General features: G+C 42.3%; 1 protein-coding gene across 2 annotated transcripts in view; it reads right to left on the bottom strand.

Moving 5' to 3' along the window:
- DPP6 (dipeptidyl peptidase like 6) overlaps positions 1-18,037 on the bottom strand; it is a 562,250-nt gene that overhangs the window by 401,227 nt on the left and 142,986 nt on the right. The gene's annotated exons all lie outside the window — the stretch shown is intronic.

The raw sequence follows: 18,037 nt of genomic DNA on the forward strand, positions 1-18,037 counted from the left end.
CAGTAGCAATGCAAAATTACAAATTTAAAACACCAGTTAAAATTTATTTATAGACTGTTAAAATACTGGGAGAATAAAAAGGTCTTCACCTGGCGTCTAAAGGCATATAATGTAGGTGCCAAGCGAACCTCCTTAGGGCGCTCATTCCACAGCCGGGGTGCCACAGCAGAGAAGGCCCTCCTCCTGGTAGCCACCTGCCTCACTTCCTTTGGCAGGGGCTTGCAGAGAAGGACCCGTGAGGATGACCTTAGGGTCCAGACAGGTATATATGGGAGGAGGTGTTCCTTCAGATAGCCTGGCCCCAAGCCGTTTAGGGCTTTAAATGTCAATACCAGCACTTTGAATCGGGCCTGGACCTGGACTGGCAGCCAATGAAGCTGGAAAAGGAATGGTGTGATGTGGTCTCGTTGGCCAGTCCCTGTTAGTAACCATGCTGCCCTGTTTTGAATCAGTTGAAGTTTCCAGACCATTTTCAAAGGCAGCCCCATGTATAATGCATTGTAGTAATCCAAATGAGAGGGCATCAGAGCATGGATAACTGTAGCTAGGCTATCTCCGTCCAGATAAGGGCGCAGTTGGTATATCAGCCTAAGCTGATAAAAGGTGCTCTTTGCCACTGAGTTCACCTGTGCCTCAAGTGACAGTTCTGGATCCAAGAGTACCCCCAGACTACGGACCCGATCCTTTAGGTAGAGTGCAACCCCGTCCAGGACGGGGCAAACATCACCTCGTCAGACAGATGAACCACCCACTAGCAGTACCTCCATCTATATACACCATTTGCTGGGGAACATGGGTTGCACCATGTCCTCCTTGTGAGTACCTAGCAACAGATGGTTGGCCACTGTGTGAACAGAGTGCTGGACTACATGGACCCTTGGTCTGATCAGCATAGCTCTTATGACTTTGGTGCTACAATAGCAGTGAGAGGAGAATCTAGCTTATTTATTCCAGTTCCTGAGATGTTTTTAAAAGTTTCTGATTTGCTTCGGAGACAATCCTATGCATGTTTAGACAGTAAAAAAAAAGTCCTATAATTCCCAGCATGCCCCAATCAGTATGGCTGGATGAATGTTTGGAATTGTATGACTTTTTTCTTTCTTATACATGCATAAGATTACAACCTTAGAGAGCAATCCTATGGCCAATAGACAATGTCTGAGGGCCCACAGGGTGACTCAAATCTCCTCCTCTGAGTTAATCATAGAATCATAGAATAGCAGAGTTGGAAGGGGCCTACAAGGCCATCGAGTCCAACCCCCTGCTCAATGCAGGAATCCACCCTAAAGCATCCCCGACAGATGCTTGTCCAGCTGCCTCTTGAATGCCTCTAGTGTGGGATCGCCCACAACCTCCCTAGGTAACTGATTCCACCATTGCACTGCTCTAACAGTCAGGAAGTTTTTCCTGATGTCCAGCCGGAATCTGGCTTCCTTTAACTTGAGCCCGTTATTCCATCTCCTGCACTCTGGGAGGATCAAGAAGAGATCCTGGCCCTCCTCTGTGTGACAACCTTTTAAGTATTTGAAGAGTGCTATCATGTCTCCCCTCAATCTTCTCTTCTCCAGGCTAAACATGCCCAGTTCTTTCAGTCTCTCCTCATAGGGCTTTGTTTCTAGACCCCTGATCATCCTGGTTGCCCTCTTCTGAACACGCTACAGCTTATCTGCATCCTTCTTGAATTGTGGAGCCCAGAACTGGACACAATACTCTAGATGAGGCCTAACCAGGGCCGAATAGAGAGGGACCAGTACCTCACGTGATTTGGAAGCTATACTTCTATTAATGCAGCCCAAAATAGCATTTGCCTTTCTTGCAGCCGTATCGCACTGTTGGCTCATATTCAGCTTGCGATCTACTCTGTACAGCACCATGTACATTGATGGTGCTATATAAATAAATAATAATAATAATAATAATACAACAATTCCAAGATCCTTCTCGTTTGTAGTATTGCTGAGCCAAGTGTCCCCGATCTTGTAACTGTGCATTTGGTTTCTATTCCCTAAATGTATAACTTGGCATTTATCCCTATTCAATTTCATTCTTTTGTTTTCAGCCCAGCACTCCAGCCTATCAAGATCACTTTGAAGTTTGTTTCTGTCTTCCAGGGTATTAGCTATCCCACCCAATTTTGTGTCATCTGCAAATTTGATCAGCGTTCCCTGCACCTCCTCGTCCAAATCATTAATAAAAATGTTGAAGAGCACTGAGCCCTGTGGTACCCCACTCGTTGCCTTTCCCCAGTTTGAGAAGGTTCTATTGATCAGTACTCTTTGAGTCCGATTCTGTAGCCAACTGTGAATCCACCTAATAGTTGTTCCATCTAGCCCACTTTTAGCTAGTTTGTTAGTCAATCTCGCAGGAGGAGATCCGACTGTGGAAGCTATGCAGTGGCTCCCTCTCTCAAGGTCATGACTGCAGGAGGGGAGGAAATAGGTGTGTTGGGAGCAGGTCAGTGGGTGAGGAGTGGAATCCCAAACCCTTTCAGCTTCCGTTCCTCCTCCCAGCAAAGTAAGTGAGTTAGATGGGCTCAGAGAGCCCCGCCTAACCTAAAATGCTTTTTCAAAGATAGAGGCCTTAGCTAGACCTACCGGTTAGCCCGTGACAGAGGAGGGAAGATCTCGCATTGTGTTTATCACGAGATCCCTCCTCTGTTTACATGTGACATGCGATGGCCTCAGAAGGAGAGGCGTTGCACCCGCCATTACTTAAAAAAAATTAAAGGGGCAGCAGCGCACAAATGCTCATGTGCAAACAATAAGTATTTTTAAAAATTTAAATTACTTTCCCCGCTCCCCCACCCACCCCTGATGGGTGCAGTGCTCCTGGCTCCTCGCAAGGAATCGCGTGGATCCGGGTCAACCCGTGGCGCCCAGCCACACGTACCGTGGTCTCGTGCTCAGCCCAAGACCGCGGAAAAACTGGGGCCAAAGTGGAGGGTGAAATCCCGGGGCAAGGGAGGGATCATCCCTCCCTGATCCCGGGATCCCCTGTGCGTCATGTGGACGCACAGGGACGATCCCAGGGATCACCCCGAGATAAAGCTCTGTCTAGCTATGGCCAGAGAGCCTAAAAAAGCCACTGCTGTTCCTCCCATTCGGCTGGGCTCTTATTGAGTGGGCTTAAGATAAAGAGACAGCTCCAAGGTCACACCCTTAGGGAGGAAGAAATGCACCCTTAGATAGTTTAAAGATTATTTCAAACACATCACCTGCATTGCTCTCCATTTCACAATATACCCACTTCTGTTGCAGAATGCAGTGATGTGATACCAGCTCCCACCCATTACGCTTTGATAGCATGAGTGGAGAAGACTCACCAAGGAAGTAGGTGGATGACAATCTTCGTGCGCTAATGGCACTGAGGCTTTCATGGGCTATTCAAGCATCAAGGAAACTCTGCATACATTACCGATACAGTAGAGTGAAATCTCTAATGTGTTTTATAAAAATGCATCCATTATTTAAAATGAAGGCCATGCATTATTAATATTTCTCCTTTTTCTTTCCAAACACACTCCTTCAAAATATCAATACTGTTTTAAGCATTCTGTCAGAGTGCATGGCTGCAAGATTTCCCTAGTGCTGTATGACCTAAACTCGTGGGCATAAATAGACAAAAGAGTTCATTCCAAAATGTTGGTTGTCTGTAGTTCCTAGAACATGCTTTTAACCTCAGATGAGTCACCAAAAGATGAGGAAAGAGAAGAATTATCTTCATTCTAATTGTGACATTAGCTATCACTGATGTATTATACTTGGGCAAAATCTGTTCTGCAATATCAAATATAGTTAGGGATGGTGCAGAATGGAAGTTTGGAGGCAGGGGGAAAGCCACTAACTCAAGCAGACATCGTTAAGAAACTGTGAGACTATTTCATTAGCAAAAGTTTTCATGAAAATAATCTTGAACTGTGATATTTCCATGCAATTCTCTACCCCTGAACTCCAGTAAGGAGAACTCTAGTAAGCAACATGCATAATTATATACCCATGCACAAACATCTGTATGAATTACTTCCTTATAGATCATCTCTCAAAGGCAGAGGCAGGTAAGAAATATATTATTATTATTATTATTATTATTATTATTATTATTGTGTACTTCCATGAACGTCTCCCTTTTAAACCTTCTTTGTTTTCTTTAGCTCTTCTGTGACCATCTCTAGGTGGTAAAAATAATTTATTTTTGTGTTTGCCAACTGTACATACTATATTAATTTCCTGTGCCCTAAATACTAACTTATGCAAGTTGATCCTACCCTCCATCGCTTCTACTACAAAGAAAGTGTACTGCAATACACAGGAGTTGTGCCAATTCAAGTTACTAGTTCATCACCCCAGTGGTGGAAGGAAGCACCATTTCTCAGAAACCCAGTTCAAGAAGGATGGTGACAAATTAGAAAGGTCTCAGAGGAAAGGGTGTGAAGTGGAAGGAAGTCTGAACAAAACCAGTACTTTACAAATGAAAGAAAAAGGCCAACTCAAAAAACTGCAGCCAGCTACCCAGGAATATATGCTACCTGATCTTACCTTGGCCTGCTTGCTTTAGATTCCTTAGCTATGCTAAAGCACAAGGTTGTGCTACTTACCTGATCCATGAGAGGAGCCATCCCTTCAGCAAAGAAATCATCCATGGTTAACTGGGGTGTGTGAGAACTGGAATATGGGTGAAACTCTGCTGCAAAGAACAACTAGCATCTTCAAGCTAATTGTATATATGTAAAACTTATATAATATTTATTTAAATTAATTACATGAGAGCCAGCAATATTTGAAACAAGCTAGCCGTTTGTGTTTGGTGGGTGTGTGTGTTTTTTTTAATGTTCATTACCCTGTGAAGGGGTTTCAAAGGTTTCTTTGCTCAAAGGGTTTCTTTGCTCCCTAAGTGGAACTGAGCAATTACAGCAATGACGAAGAAGATGAAGAAGACGAAGTTGAAGAAGAAGTGAATTAGCCATAGATCAAAGTACAGAGACATATTCAGGGTATACCAAAAGCAGCAGAAAGAAGGATGAAATCTGATTAAGACCGGCAGAAGTACGGTGGAAGTAACTTAACGGCATCTGATCTTGGAATGTCAACAGCAGTTTAAGAGCAGGGCTGGCCATCAAGAGGCATCTGCTGAGGGCCCATACCTCCTCAGGGGCCCACTGACAAGAGCCACCTTGACCTAGTCCTCCTTACCATTGCAACCGGCTTGTTCACTCCCCTCTCGGTCTGGCCCAAAGGCATTCCCATGCCTTTGGGCCAGACCAAGAGGTGGGTGAACAAGCAAGACCACAGCTATTAAGAGGAGGAGACTTAATAGCTGCTACTGCCTGCATGCTCACAGGTTATCTGTTTGGCAAGCAAGCAGTTGGTAAAAATGAGGAGGAAGGAGAGGAGGAGGAGGAGCAGTTGAAGGACCTATTGAGGGTGTCTTACCCAATAGCCCCCCAAATCTAAAGCCAACACTGTTTAAGAGTATTTTAAATAGAATGTCACTTTCAAATGGATATCTGAGGTACACTAGAAAGACGGCAATGCAAGTCTGCGTATGAATGGGAAATTATTACTGGGGCATCCCACTCTATAGTCATTAGCTGCTTTCATTGAGCTTTCACTGATATGGGTGCTTATTGAAGTTCCCATGGCTGCTGCCATCCTGAAGACTCCCAGGCATGATCAGTGGCTGTATATACTAAGTATATCCAAGATGGTGCTCATGATGGTTAAATGATGCCAACATCTTCGAACTACTAAGCCATATGAAGACAGTGGTAAACATTTCAAAGATGTTAACTTTCTCATCAGACATGAGCATCACTGTCTTGGGTATGCCCTTAAAAGCACACAACGCAGACACTGACTATGCCAGAGAGTTGCAAACAAGCTTGCATGTGCAAATTGTGCATTCTGTTTTGACCACTAGAAAAATTCTACCACACCATCTGAATTTTGGAGCAGTGTCCTACCATATTTTAGGTGAGTGGGCATTCCCAGGTTTCATTCTTATACAGAGGATTGCTTCAAAAGAAGTTTACTTTTGATATATCCATTCATTCCCCCATCATCTCTTCCTAGGAAATGCTTTGACTGACCAGAGACAGGGAGTGGCAAGGGAGGTAAAGATATTGGAATGCTTAAGAAAATCAGATAAAAAGAATAACTGGACAATAATAAGAGGCATCAGATAATATAGGTGACAAATAGGAGTTGGCGAAAATCCCATCACCAATTAGACTGAAAGTTTCATTTATGCCAAGGTGGGAGATTATTTGCTAGAACACATGGACCAATAAAATAAAATAAAATAAAATAGAATAGAGAAGTTCATGTGACTATAGTGCACTTGTCAGGAAAAATATATTACCACTTGCAAATTAATAGATACGTTTCCTTTCCAAACATCTGGTGGGCTTATTGGTAATGAAATGACCTTAAAAATATTTTTCATTATATATGGTATGCATAAAATTGCCCCAGGAGAAATAGCATGTTACTTTATTTGTTAACATCAAGAGTTGTCATTCTGTGCAACAACCCGGGGCTATTGAAAAGCACATTCCCACTAATAATTAGCATTTGGCATTAAGTGATATTTTCTCAAGTAGGCTGCTGCGACCCAAAGTAGCAAGTTGAGAATGATTGAACCATTTTAATAGGAGGCTAGAACAAGGCTCAGCCTCACCAATGAATCTGGCTTTTGTGAGCTTTAGAGTCAGACCCTTGTGGGCGCCTTTTCGCTTTAAATATTGAACAGCATCTGCCATGGATGACAGGTTCTGCAGGCAGAATAGGAAAGATGTAGGGAGGTTTCTTTGGTTTGAGAAGTAATCACGGAAGAAAACTTCAGCCTGGCAGGTCGTCAGTGCTTTATTTCGAAAAGGAGAGAAGCAGGGACTTAAGCCTGCAAGGAAACTTAATAATAATAATAATAATAATAATAATAATAATAATAATAATAATAATAACAACAACAACAACAACAACAACAACAACAACAACGGTTCTTCCTTGAATGCTCTATGCTCATCCTTCTTCCTTGAATGCTCTATGTGGGATTTATTTATTTTATTCTCCCCTTCCTAAGGGAGTGGCTGCCCAAAGGTCACCTGGTGAGATTCATTATTGAACAGGATTCAAACCCAAGACTCTCTGAATGTCTACCAAATTCTATTTGCTGCACCCGACTGGCCCTCCAGTGTTTGGGTTGCAAGTCAAACTCTCCAACCAGATGACTTTCCAGCCATCATAGATGTATAAAGCACTAGTTCTGACTCCTCAGTGATTTTTAATAGCCGATGACTTAGATTGACTTCTCCTACTGTTCCAAGTTTCATCCTTGGAAAAATTAAATGAATTGGTCAGAGTGCAGCCTCCCCAACCTAGTGCCCTCCAATGATGTTGGGCTGCAACTCTTATTGGCCATGCTGACTGGGAATTATGGGAAGTGCCGTCAAACATGTCTGGAGGGCACCAGGTTGGGGAAACACTAGGCCAATGAAACTGTTCTAAGGGCATCTGCACCCAAGAACATTTCAAGAATTGATCCATAAATGCCAGCCTATATGTATCAGAACTGGCCATATGGATCTAACAAAGCCCTCTGAGGAGAGACTGAAACAACTGGGCATGTTTAGCCTGGAGAAGAGACGACTGAGGGGAGACATGATAGCACTCCTCAAGTACTTGAAAGGCTGTCACATAGAGGAGGCCAAGGATCTCTTCTTGATCACCCCAGAGTGCAGGATATGGACTAATGTGCTCAAGTTACAGGAAGCCAGATTCTGGCTGGACATCAGGAACAACTTCCTGACTGTAAGCTCAGTATGACAATAGAACCAATTACTTAGGGAGGTACTGGGCTCTCCCACACTAGAGGCATTCAAGACGCAGCTCGACAGCCATCTGTCAGGGATGCTTTAAGGTGGATTCCTGCATTGAGCAGGTTGGACTAGATGGCCTTGTAGGCCCCTTCCAACTCTACTATTCTATGATTCTATGAATTACTCCAGTTACATTAGGCTTAGTTACAGTGGGGTATTGGGACTAGGTGGTTGAGCCAAAGGTTTCACTGAAAATTATATATACTCTTCCTTCTTCACTGTGAAATGTTGCCAGTCTGAGTACCCACCAGCATGCCTCCAGAACTGTCTTAACAAAATAGCCCCCCTAAAGGGACAGCCCTGGTCAGGTTTTTTCTTTGTTATATGGGCATTTCCTATAGGTTGGGAGGATTTAATACACTAGAAAAAGCGGCTTCCAAGGCATATGGCCAGTTTTGTCTCCTAATTTGGGTAGATTTCATTTAGAATTTTATGTGACAGAATGGAATCGCTGACAACAGCATGTCATCAAGTAGACACGTAAGCGGAGCTTTTTGGTAATGGCCCCTACTTTCTGGAATGGTCTCCCACATGTGGTTCAAGAGCCAGAAACTATGGAGAGCTTTAGACACCTCTTGAAGATATATTTATTTACTCAAGCATTTCCTATAATTGCACTGTTCTATTTTACTGTCAGTGTAATCTATTAATGCATTTATTGTACAGTTTTTATATTGTATTGAATGTATTTTTAATGTAAACCAATTAGAATGTTAGGATATCAAGGAGTATACAAGTAGTTGAAAGAAAGAAAGAAAGAAAGAAAGAAAGAAAGAAAGAAAGAAAGAAAGAAAGAAAGAGATTTTTAAAATACAAGAAATGTCAGTCTTTGGAGAAAACTATCAATCTCAACCATTGTAGTGAGCCTCTCAGTAATTGTAGATCTAACTTTGAAAATCTCCAATCAAGATTGCTGAGCTTAATATCATCAATCTATTTGTATCCAGCTATATAACACAGGTTTTATTATTTTTTACTCAGAAGCAACAGACAAATGACTCCCAATCCCTTAGAAGCAACATGACATTCAGGCCTTAGCTAGACCGGGCTTTATCATGGGGTGAACCCCGGGATTGTCCCTGTGCGTCCACATGACGCAGAGGGGATCCCGTGGTCAGGGAGGAATCAACCCTCCCTGGCCCTGGGATATAGCCTACCCCTTTGGGCCCGCTTTTTCACGCAGTCTCGGGCTGAGACCGCGAGCGTGTGGCCCGTTTTTGCAGCTTTTCCCAGCTCCGCGCAATTACCCTCCCTTGCCCCAGGATAGAGCACTCCCCTTTGGGCCTGATTTTTCCGCGGTCCCTTTGCCGCAGTTTGACCCAGCTCCGTGCGATTCCTGAGGAGCGCTGTACCAATCAGGTTAGGGGGGGGGGAGTGGGGAAACTAAGGCCACAGCTAGACCTAAGGTTTATCCTGGGATCATCCAGGGTTTGCCCCTGCCTGAGCACTGGATCCCCTGTGTGTCACCTAGATGAACAGGTTTGACCCCTGGATGATCCAGGGATAAACCTTAGGTCTAGCTATGGCCTAAATTAAATTTTAAAAACCCACTTACCTTCAGCGCACAAGCGTTCGTGCACTGCTTCTCCTTTAAAAAATAAAAAATGGCAGGCACAACACCTCTCTTCCTGAGTTCGTCGCGCCTCACGTGTAAACGGAGGAGGGATCTCGCGTTAAACACAATGTGAGAACTTCCCTCCTCCGTCCTGGATTATAAGGTAGGTCTAGCTAAGGCCTCAGTGTACATTTGGGGTTTAAAGAGTTAAGTAAAGCAGCAACATTGACTGGGTGAAGAGTTATGTTTTTGTTTAGTGTATAAGCTATGAAAAGAAAAGTACTAGGAGCCTCTACATTTCTTTGTCATTTTGCTCTACAGCCCCCCTTTTGACCCCTTTTAAGAGAAAACATATGAGAAACAACAAACAAACCATTTGGTTTTGGTGACCAAATGGTTTGAAGGTTGAGTGGGGCTCCCCTGTAAAAATAAAATCTAAATAATAGGATGAGGTTTGATTCCTTCTTTGATACCCCTTTTGTTTTTATGTGAGTGCAGTATGTGAACACCATGTGAAAGGGAGGTTGCCATGGCAATTGCTCATTATTTTCCCATAGTGGGATAGCTACTTTTTTAAAAAAAACACCAAGATATCTTTTTAGTCCCTAGAGAGACCTAATTTATACTGTACACAGAACTTCCTTCTCTGACACTTCTTTAAATATTCAGTGGACTGCAGACTACCATAATCCTGATGCCTCTTAACAAAATATCCAACTTCGTTTTCAAAAGCACTTTCCAGCATGTTCGAAAATATATACACTGGCTAATATACGTTTCTGAATTCACTCTATTAGAAAAGCCTAGTTATAGAAACATCCAAATGCATAACTACTGCAATGCTTCAGATAAACCTAAATTTGTGGGGTGGGAGAAATGCAGAATGTTTGCTTGAAATAAACACAGGTAGGATTAGATCCAGACGGCGAGAGCAATCCTATGGTCCCTGGGAGAGTTTCCCAGGGAACATAGGATTGTTCGTAGTCCCCCTCCAGAGGCCAAAGACACTGACTAGGTTCACACGATCAACTGGAGCCACTGTGGCTTGCAGCATGTTCCAAGTGCCCAGGGGCATCCATTCTGGAAGCCAAACCCTGCTTGTAGGTACTCATGTTGTCGGAACCCAGCGAACGTAGGTTGTTAGTATGGTTAACAAACTACTCATAACCCTAAAACAGCCCTTGGGTTCTGGGTAGTTTGTTAACCATGTCAACAACCCACCCTCACTGGGTTTGGATGACCCAAGAACTACAAGTGGTGGGTGGATTGCACTGTGGCTCAAACTGATCATGTGAACATGGCCTCTGCTATGACCTTGGGCAGGGAACTCTTGAGTTTCACTCCCACCCACAATCTCATTGCAGCTGCTTCCTGATATTGCAAATGTGGCCATGGCGGGAGGAAAAAGGGGGCATTCTGGTGGGTAAGGAGGGCAGAGAAAACCGATGGCCTCTCCAGCCGTGGCCCAGCTCCTGCCCACGGACTCTCTCTAGATGGACTCAAAAGTCATCTAAAGGAAAATGTTGTAAAAAGGAGGAGGGAGAAGTGAAAATTGCCTCCATCAGTCCTCCTGCCCTGCTGGGCATCGATCCTCGGGAACCTCCTAAATCGGAGCCTTCCTTCTAAGGGAAAGAAGAGTGCAATCCTATGCATGTCTACACAGAGTTTATATCTACACCACTGAGCTCAATGGGTATTACTCCCAGGTAGGTGTATCAAGGACTGTAGACCATGCTATTGAATTCAGCTTCCATTGAAATCGATGGAATTTAAGTCATGATTAACATCTCCCATTGATTTCAATGGTGACTAAGTTCAAGTAATTTAGACTGGATAGAACTCAAAATCTCATAGTTGTAGGTACCTCAGAAAGTGGAGGGCAAACACACACACACATGGGTGTGCATGTATATATTCCTGAACATTTCCTTTCCTCCCTTCATTGTCTCCTACTTCGGTGCCACACTCTCCACCTGTCCGCAAAATCGGGATGTGGGAACGCCTTTGCCATCTTGCCCATGGCATCTCCTTGGATTCTTCTAGGGGGCGTGGCTTGGCCTCTACACCCCGCCCCCTGAAATAATCCCCGCTGTTATTACTGATCGCAGCTCCTCCAAGCACCAGTCCAGTCTTTCCCCTCATGGGGATGAAGTGATGCATGCAAAACCCTGGGGCCTCATCCAGGCTGTGCTTTCCCCAGTTGGGAAGGACGTGGCTGCCTGGGCGAAGCATCTCCTAGCTGAGCTGGCAGTGAGAGCACTAATTCGCAGCCACGGAGAGCCCAAGTGCAGGAATGCCAGTCACTGGCCTGCACTTCAAACAGGCGCCAGATGATGTCAGGGAGTTTGGACAAGCCCCCTGATCTCATCCAGCCTGTGAAGGGCTGGGTGGGGATCATTCAGACCCCCTGAAACTGTTCCCCAACCCTTTTCATAGATTCTTTCCTAAATATCTTCCTAAATATCTTTCATAGAGCCAAATATCTTCCACTGCATGAAGTGCCGGTTCCTTGTTAGCAAAGGAGTGCATTCAGGGTCACGTCTGCTCTTTGAGTGATGTGGGGACACAACCCCCCAGGAGCAGGGATGCGGAAGCAGGGGGGCAATTTACAGTTCTTCCAGGCATTGCTTCCCAAAGGCAGACCCAAAGGGCTCATCTACACCAAGCAGGATATTCCACTATGAAAGTGGTATATAAAAGGCAGGAGCCACACTATTGGTTTATAGCAGTTTTGAAGTGCTCTGGCGGATCTACACTACTGTTTTATAGCGGTACTGAAGTGCACCGACAACTGTTGGGGCCCATAACACATCTACACCAAGCAGGATATAACACTATGAAAGTGGTATGAAAGCATTATATGGTATGTGTCAATGGGCCCTAACAGTTGTCAGTGCATTTCAATACCGCTATAAAGCAGTAGTGTGGCTCCTGCCTTTTATATACAGCTTTCATAGTGCATCATCCTGCTTGGTGTAAATGAGCCCAAAGACAATGAGAACATAGGAAAATCCACTGGCATAGGGAAAGGAAGGGCGAATTATAGGGTGACCGTATGGAAAGGAGGAAAGGCTCTTGTATCTTTAACAAGGCTCTTGTATAGAAAGGGGGATTTCAGCAGGTGTCATTTGTATGCATGCAGCACCTGCTGAAATTCCCTTTTCATCACAACAGTTAAAGCTGCAGGAGCCTTTCCCTTTTTTTGTATCTGGTCATGCTAGGCAGGGCTGTGCAGCTTTAACTGTTGTGATGAAGAGGTAATTTCACCAGGTGCTTCATGCACACAAATGACACCTGCTGAAATCCCCTTTTCTATGCAACTATTAAAAATCCGTTTCATATGGTCACCCTATGTTGGCACAGTCACCATCTCTCAGCCTAACCTACTTCACAGGACTGTTGTGAAGCAAAGAACGGGGGATGCCACACTGAGCTCCTTGGAAGAGGGGCAGGATAAAATTAATATAATAAAAAAAATCATATAAAAATCATTTTACAAAATGATCTATAAAAACTTTAGACACGGTGTAGCTCAAGTAAATAAGAGAGGCTGCAAATCCTAATGGCAGAAGCCCTGACTTGAACTGAATGGGACTTACTTACTTAGATGCAGATGGGCTATGAATCAAAGAAAACTCTTCCACTGCTTTTAGAAGAGTGGTTCAAGACGTAAGGAATTCCCTCCCGAGAACTCTGCTTGCAACCTTTATGCAGTCCCTAGAGACACTTGTTATTCTGCCATGCTTTTTATTAATTGTATTGTTGGCACTTTATATAGGATCTTAGCTAATGATGTTTTTATTACATTACATTTCCTCCATCATTGTACAGCTTTTAAATTTTTTTATTGTAAGCCACCTTGAGAGAGCTTGCACCAAAAGACAGGGCAAAACAAAATAAATAAAAGCAAATGGCATGTGGGAATAATTCATTCCTAACTCATACACCCTGGAACGCAAATTTAATGGGATGCCCATCTATTGCCCACTTCCTCAGAACCAAGCTTTAGACAAGATGATGGAACATCCGATGATGTTTCTCCAAGCATCTCATCTAGTTTGGCTTTGAGAGTGGAAGGAGTCATTATGGGGAATGAGTCAACAGGTATGGGAGAATCGGTGAAGGTTGGTTTGGTCACGGTTCTCCGAGGCCGTGGCTAGACCAGGCCTATATCCTAGGATTGTCCCGGGGTCATCCCTGTTCATGTAAATGACACACAGGGGATCCAGGGACCACCCCGGGACGACCCCAGGATATAGGCCTGGTCTAGCCATGGCCCGAGTTCCATCTTAAACCTCAGTCTGCCTCATTCCAGTTTCTGATTGCAAGCTTTTCCCCCAGTTCAAAAGGGGAAAGTATGCACTTGGTGCACAGATTATTATTTGTTAAAGTGCTTATTCCCCCCCCCCATTAATTAAAGTGTGAAAATGCACTTAAAAAAAACATTTTAAATGTGTGCATTTCTCTAAAGTACACATTTTTGCGAAAAAGCATCACAAATTTGGGAATGTGCAATTTTTGCCTACAGAACGCACTCATGTTCATGGTTGTGAACAGGGCAAGTTCTGATCTTAATTGAACGGAACTGAAATCCGCACACATCCCTCTGAGTCGCTTCCATTGAAAGACATGCATGTGCAATATTGTCCTCCTTCGATCGACCCCGGGACGAACTCGGGATAAACCTTAGGTCTAGCTAAGGCCTCAATCTCTTTCTTTCTCTCTCTCTCTCTCTCTCTCTCTGTGTATATATGTGTGTGTGTGTGTGTGTGTGTGTGTGTGTGTATATATATATATATATATATATATATATATATATATATATATATATATATATGGGCTCCCCCTGGCTTTCACAAATGTGTTTTTTAACTTATTCCCAGTACTATCTCATTATTGCTGAGTGTGTGTGTGTGTGTGTGTGTGTGTGTGTGTGTGTGTATAAAACAGAACATCTGTCAGGGATGCTTTAGGGTGGATTCCTGCATTGAGCAGGGGGTTGGACTAGATGGCCTTGTAGGCCCCTTCCAACTCTGCTATTCTATGATTCTATGAAATCACTTTCTTAAAAGGGCAAGTGGGAGAAACAAAGGGCATGATGTAGCCTAACCCTAACCCTAAAAGACCCACTGATTTCCATCAGAAAGTTAAAGTCATTGCTACCTAGGCACAATCTTATGCATTTTTCATCAGAATTGAATCCCATGGAGATCAATGGATAAGTGTGTATAGGATTGCCTCCTAAATGTGCTTAACTTTGCTCATAAAGTCTGTTAGATTGTAGTCCATCTATCTGTTTTAGGCATACCAGCCACAGTTAAATATACTTGCTCTAGCAAAGGCAATGACAAAAATGTATATGTTAGCAGCATTCTCACGCACAGACTGAATGTTCACAACCTTGCATGCACCTAGCACACGTTCTAAGTTATAGTATTACGTTTAAAGCAAAGGCAGCTGGTGTTGGTCCATATGAAAAAAAAAATCCACAGAAAGGGAATACTTTTATTAGGCCTCACAAATTTGAGAGTAAGCCTTTGAGTTCTGCAGAACCAGGCCAGATGTTAAGCAAAGCAGGAGAATGATGGGGCAGAGAAGCAGACTTGATGTTAAGACCATAAAGTCAGTATTGGTCACACTCTTAAGATAACAGTGTTGGAAGAGGTTGACCCTGGTAAACCATCATCCCCAGCCTGGTGTTCTCTAGATGTTTTGGATTACAACCCCCACAGTCTCTTTCCATTGGGCATGCTGGTTGGGGATGATGGGACTTGTACCCAACACATCTGCAGATAACCAGGTGTATGGTGTGGGTGTAAAATACTACTGATCTGTTGTGCAAAGCATCATTAATGGTTTACGATGGGATACAATTTGCATCTATCATTTAGTTGCATTCACAACCTGCATAAAATTTTAAAAATCACAGATAACTGAAATGGATGCAATGCACAAGATAATGCCACATTGAAGTAGTGTTGATAGGTTTTGTGAACTAGGAAAAAAGTTGCACAATTTGTTCATTTTGGAGAATTTATTTATTATTATTTATTACATTTCTATACCGCCCAATAGCCGGAGCTCTCTGGGCGGTTCACAAAATTGACTCTGTATATTACATACCATAATAGTTTATGATAAAAAGTGTTGTTTTTTCAAGTTCATCCTTTATCAATAAAACTTTATAACCGAGATCTTTCCTTTCCTGACACTCAGAAAATATATTACTATTGTTATTTTTAAAATGTCATTTTTAATATCAACAAACTCATTTTAACATCAAGTGGTTAAGAACAGCAACTGTCGTCTGTCATAATTCTAGAAAATGAGCTTTGCCTACCAATGCACACGCAGCAAAGCAGTGGTCAGCACCCGTCATTTCCACCCATCTCTGTTAGCTGCAGCTGTACTGGGAAAATTCAATCAGATGCTTGTTCATGATCAGATTTAATTTTTATGCAGTAGCAGTGGGATTTCACTTTGGCTACTAGAGGGATATTAATCTGGCTGTCTCTGCAGTTGGAGCAACATTCACCTGCTCAGAAATCTTTTCAACAGAGTTGTTTTTAAAGTTTCCCAGAATCTGGGAGTGATCAAGACTAGGGATGGACCAATCTTGCTTAAGATTGCTGGATTTTTAAGGTCAAGCTTGTTCCATACCATTTCCACATAAGGTTGAAATTTATTCTCTTTTTTGAAAAAGAACAGAAATTTGTATGTCTTTTGTACATTTTCCCCTAATGTCTACATTTCTGTGCACATATTTTAATGACTGCATTTCTTCCATTGCTTTAATGCAGTTTTGTGCACACATTTCTCAAATATATCCATTATGAATGCACTTTTCTGTAATATCTATGTTTTACACATTTCCCCCCAAGATGATATGTGTCACAAAGCTTTCCAGAAATGTAGAATTGGGTATGGAACCCTGCCTGGGCTCACTTAAAGGATCAGGAGATGTAGATTGGTTAAAATACATAAAAAAAATACTCAACAGCGTGAATTTCTCACCCATCCCTAATCTTGACAGAGGACACATACCCTAATGTTTGCACAGGAAAATCTTGAGGGTCAATCACCAATACCTCCATAAAATAGCCCCGGGAAATACCACCGCCCCACATGTCACTCTGAGAAAATAGTACTCAGGTAGATGGACAGTCTAACATTTCAGCAATTCTTTATAAACTATGATTTCATATTAAACCATTAATTAACATCCAAGGCTCGATGCAAAGGCAAAAACTGCAAGCCTTAGAAGACATGAAAGAATTCACACAGGGAAGAAACCTTACACATGTGAAGAATGCCTCTTCTCCTAGGCATTTAGCAATATGTAATGACCCTGGGACTGTTTTTTTGGCTCATTGTTTTTAAAGTTGTTATACTGGTTTTAAATGTATATGTATTTTGCTTGTTTTTGTGTTTTTTAAATGTTTGTATATTGTTTTTAAGTGTTTTTATCTTATGTGAACCACCCAGAGAGGTTCGGCTATGGGGCAGTATACAAATGCAATAAATAAATAAATAATGCAGGTAACTATTATTTCTATTAGGCAATTATATAGGAATTATAAAATATCTACAGCCATTGATACCCCAAGAGCTAAGCACATCCCTTCCACATCTTCATGAAGAATGTATTTCTAATGTCCATGTGCTAAGAATTACGATTTAGGAAGATATTCCCACCAAAATGCAAGAAATGCTTTTTTTTCTTTTCAAAAGGAAAGAAAACCCACATGATTCACTCATTGCTCACAGCAATTCCTCACCATTACTGATTTCTGCACAGCAAACTCTGCCCTCTCCTGGCTAAAGAAAATGAATGCGGCATCTTTTTAATTCTGTGGTTTTACACCCTGTATTTGCATTTAGATTGCAATGAAAACATTGGAAACCACCGGCTGTTTAGAATGCTTCTGGGGGTCTTTGTATATTCCAATCTGAAGGCCTTAATCAGACATAATAAATAAGATTATACTCTTTCTATCAGATTTTCCATTTCTTTATTCAAAAGTGATGAATAGGGCACTGTGATTTTCATGTGTAAATTATGTGTTTCGAATTCATGCACTTCATTTTTTTTCTTTCTCTCAAAGTGACCTCTACTCTCTTGATTTACTGCAACTGAATGAAAACCATACAAAAGTTTTTCAGATGTTGCCCTTTGGTTGAAGACAAAGAAAATAATTCAATGAGAGGAAAGAAGAAGTATAAAAGAAATTTCGAATTCCCTCCCCACCACTCACCGCCCACCCTGTCTGCCCCACTGTGCTCTCTGAAGAATCCCTTAAAAAAAACAACTCTAATTTTATTTTTATTTTATTTTTATGTCCAAAATAATTTACAAAAACTGTAGAATTCCGATTCCAATTTGTAAGTGTCCAGGTTGTTGTTGGTGGTGGTGGGGGTAATAATATTTTTCTATTTGTTATGAATATAGATTTATTGTAAAGCTTCAACAGTTAGAATCAATTGTTTTCTCTATGTTTTGTTTACTTTAGGCAAACCGACTTCATCAAATTGCATATAGTACTGACTTAGAGGATGAAAGAAGAAACAGTGTACATTGCACAATATCTGGAGCGCATTGTCATGCCTGA

The sequence above is a fragment of the Elgaria multicarinata genome, chromosome 1, assembly GCF_023053635.1.
Source record: "Elgaria multicarinata webbii isolate HBS135686 ecotype San Diego chromosome 1, rElgMul1.1.pri, whole genome shotgun sequence".
In the NCBI taxonomy this organism is placed as follows: domain Eukaryota; kingdom Metazoa; phylum Chordata; class Lepidosauria; order Squamata; family Anguidae; genus Elgaria; species Elgaria multicarinata.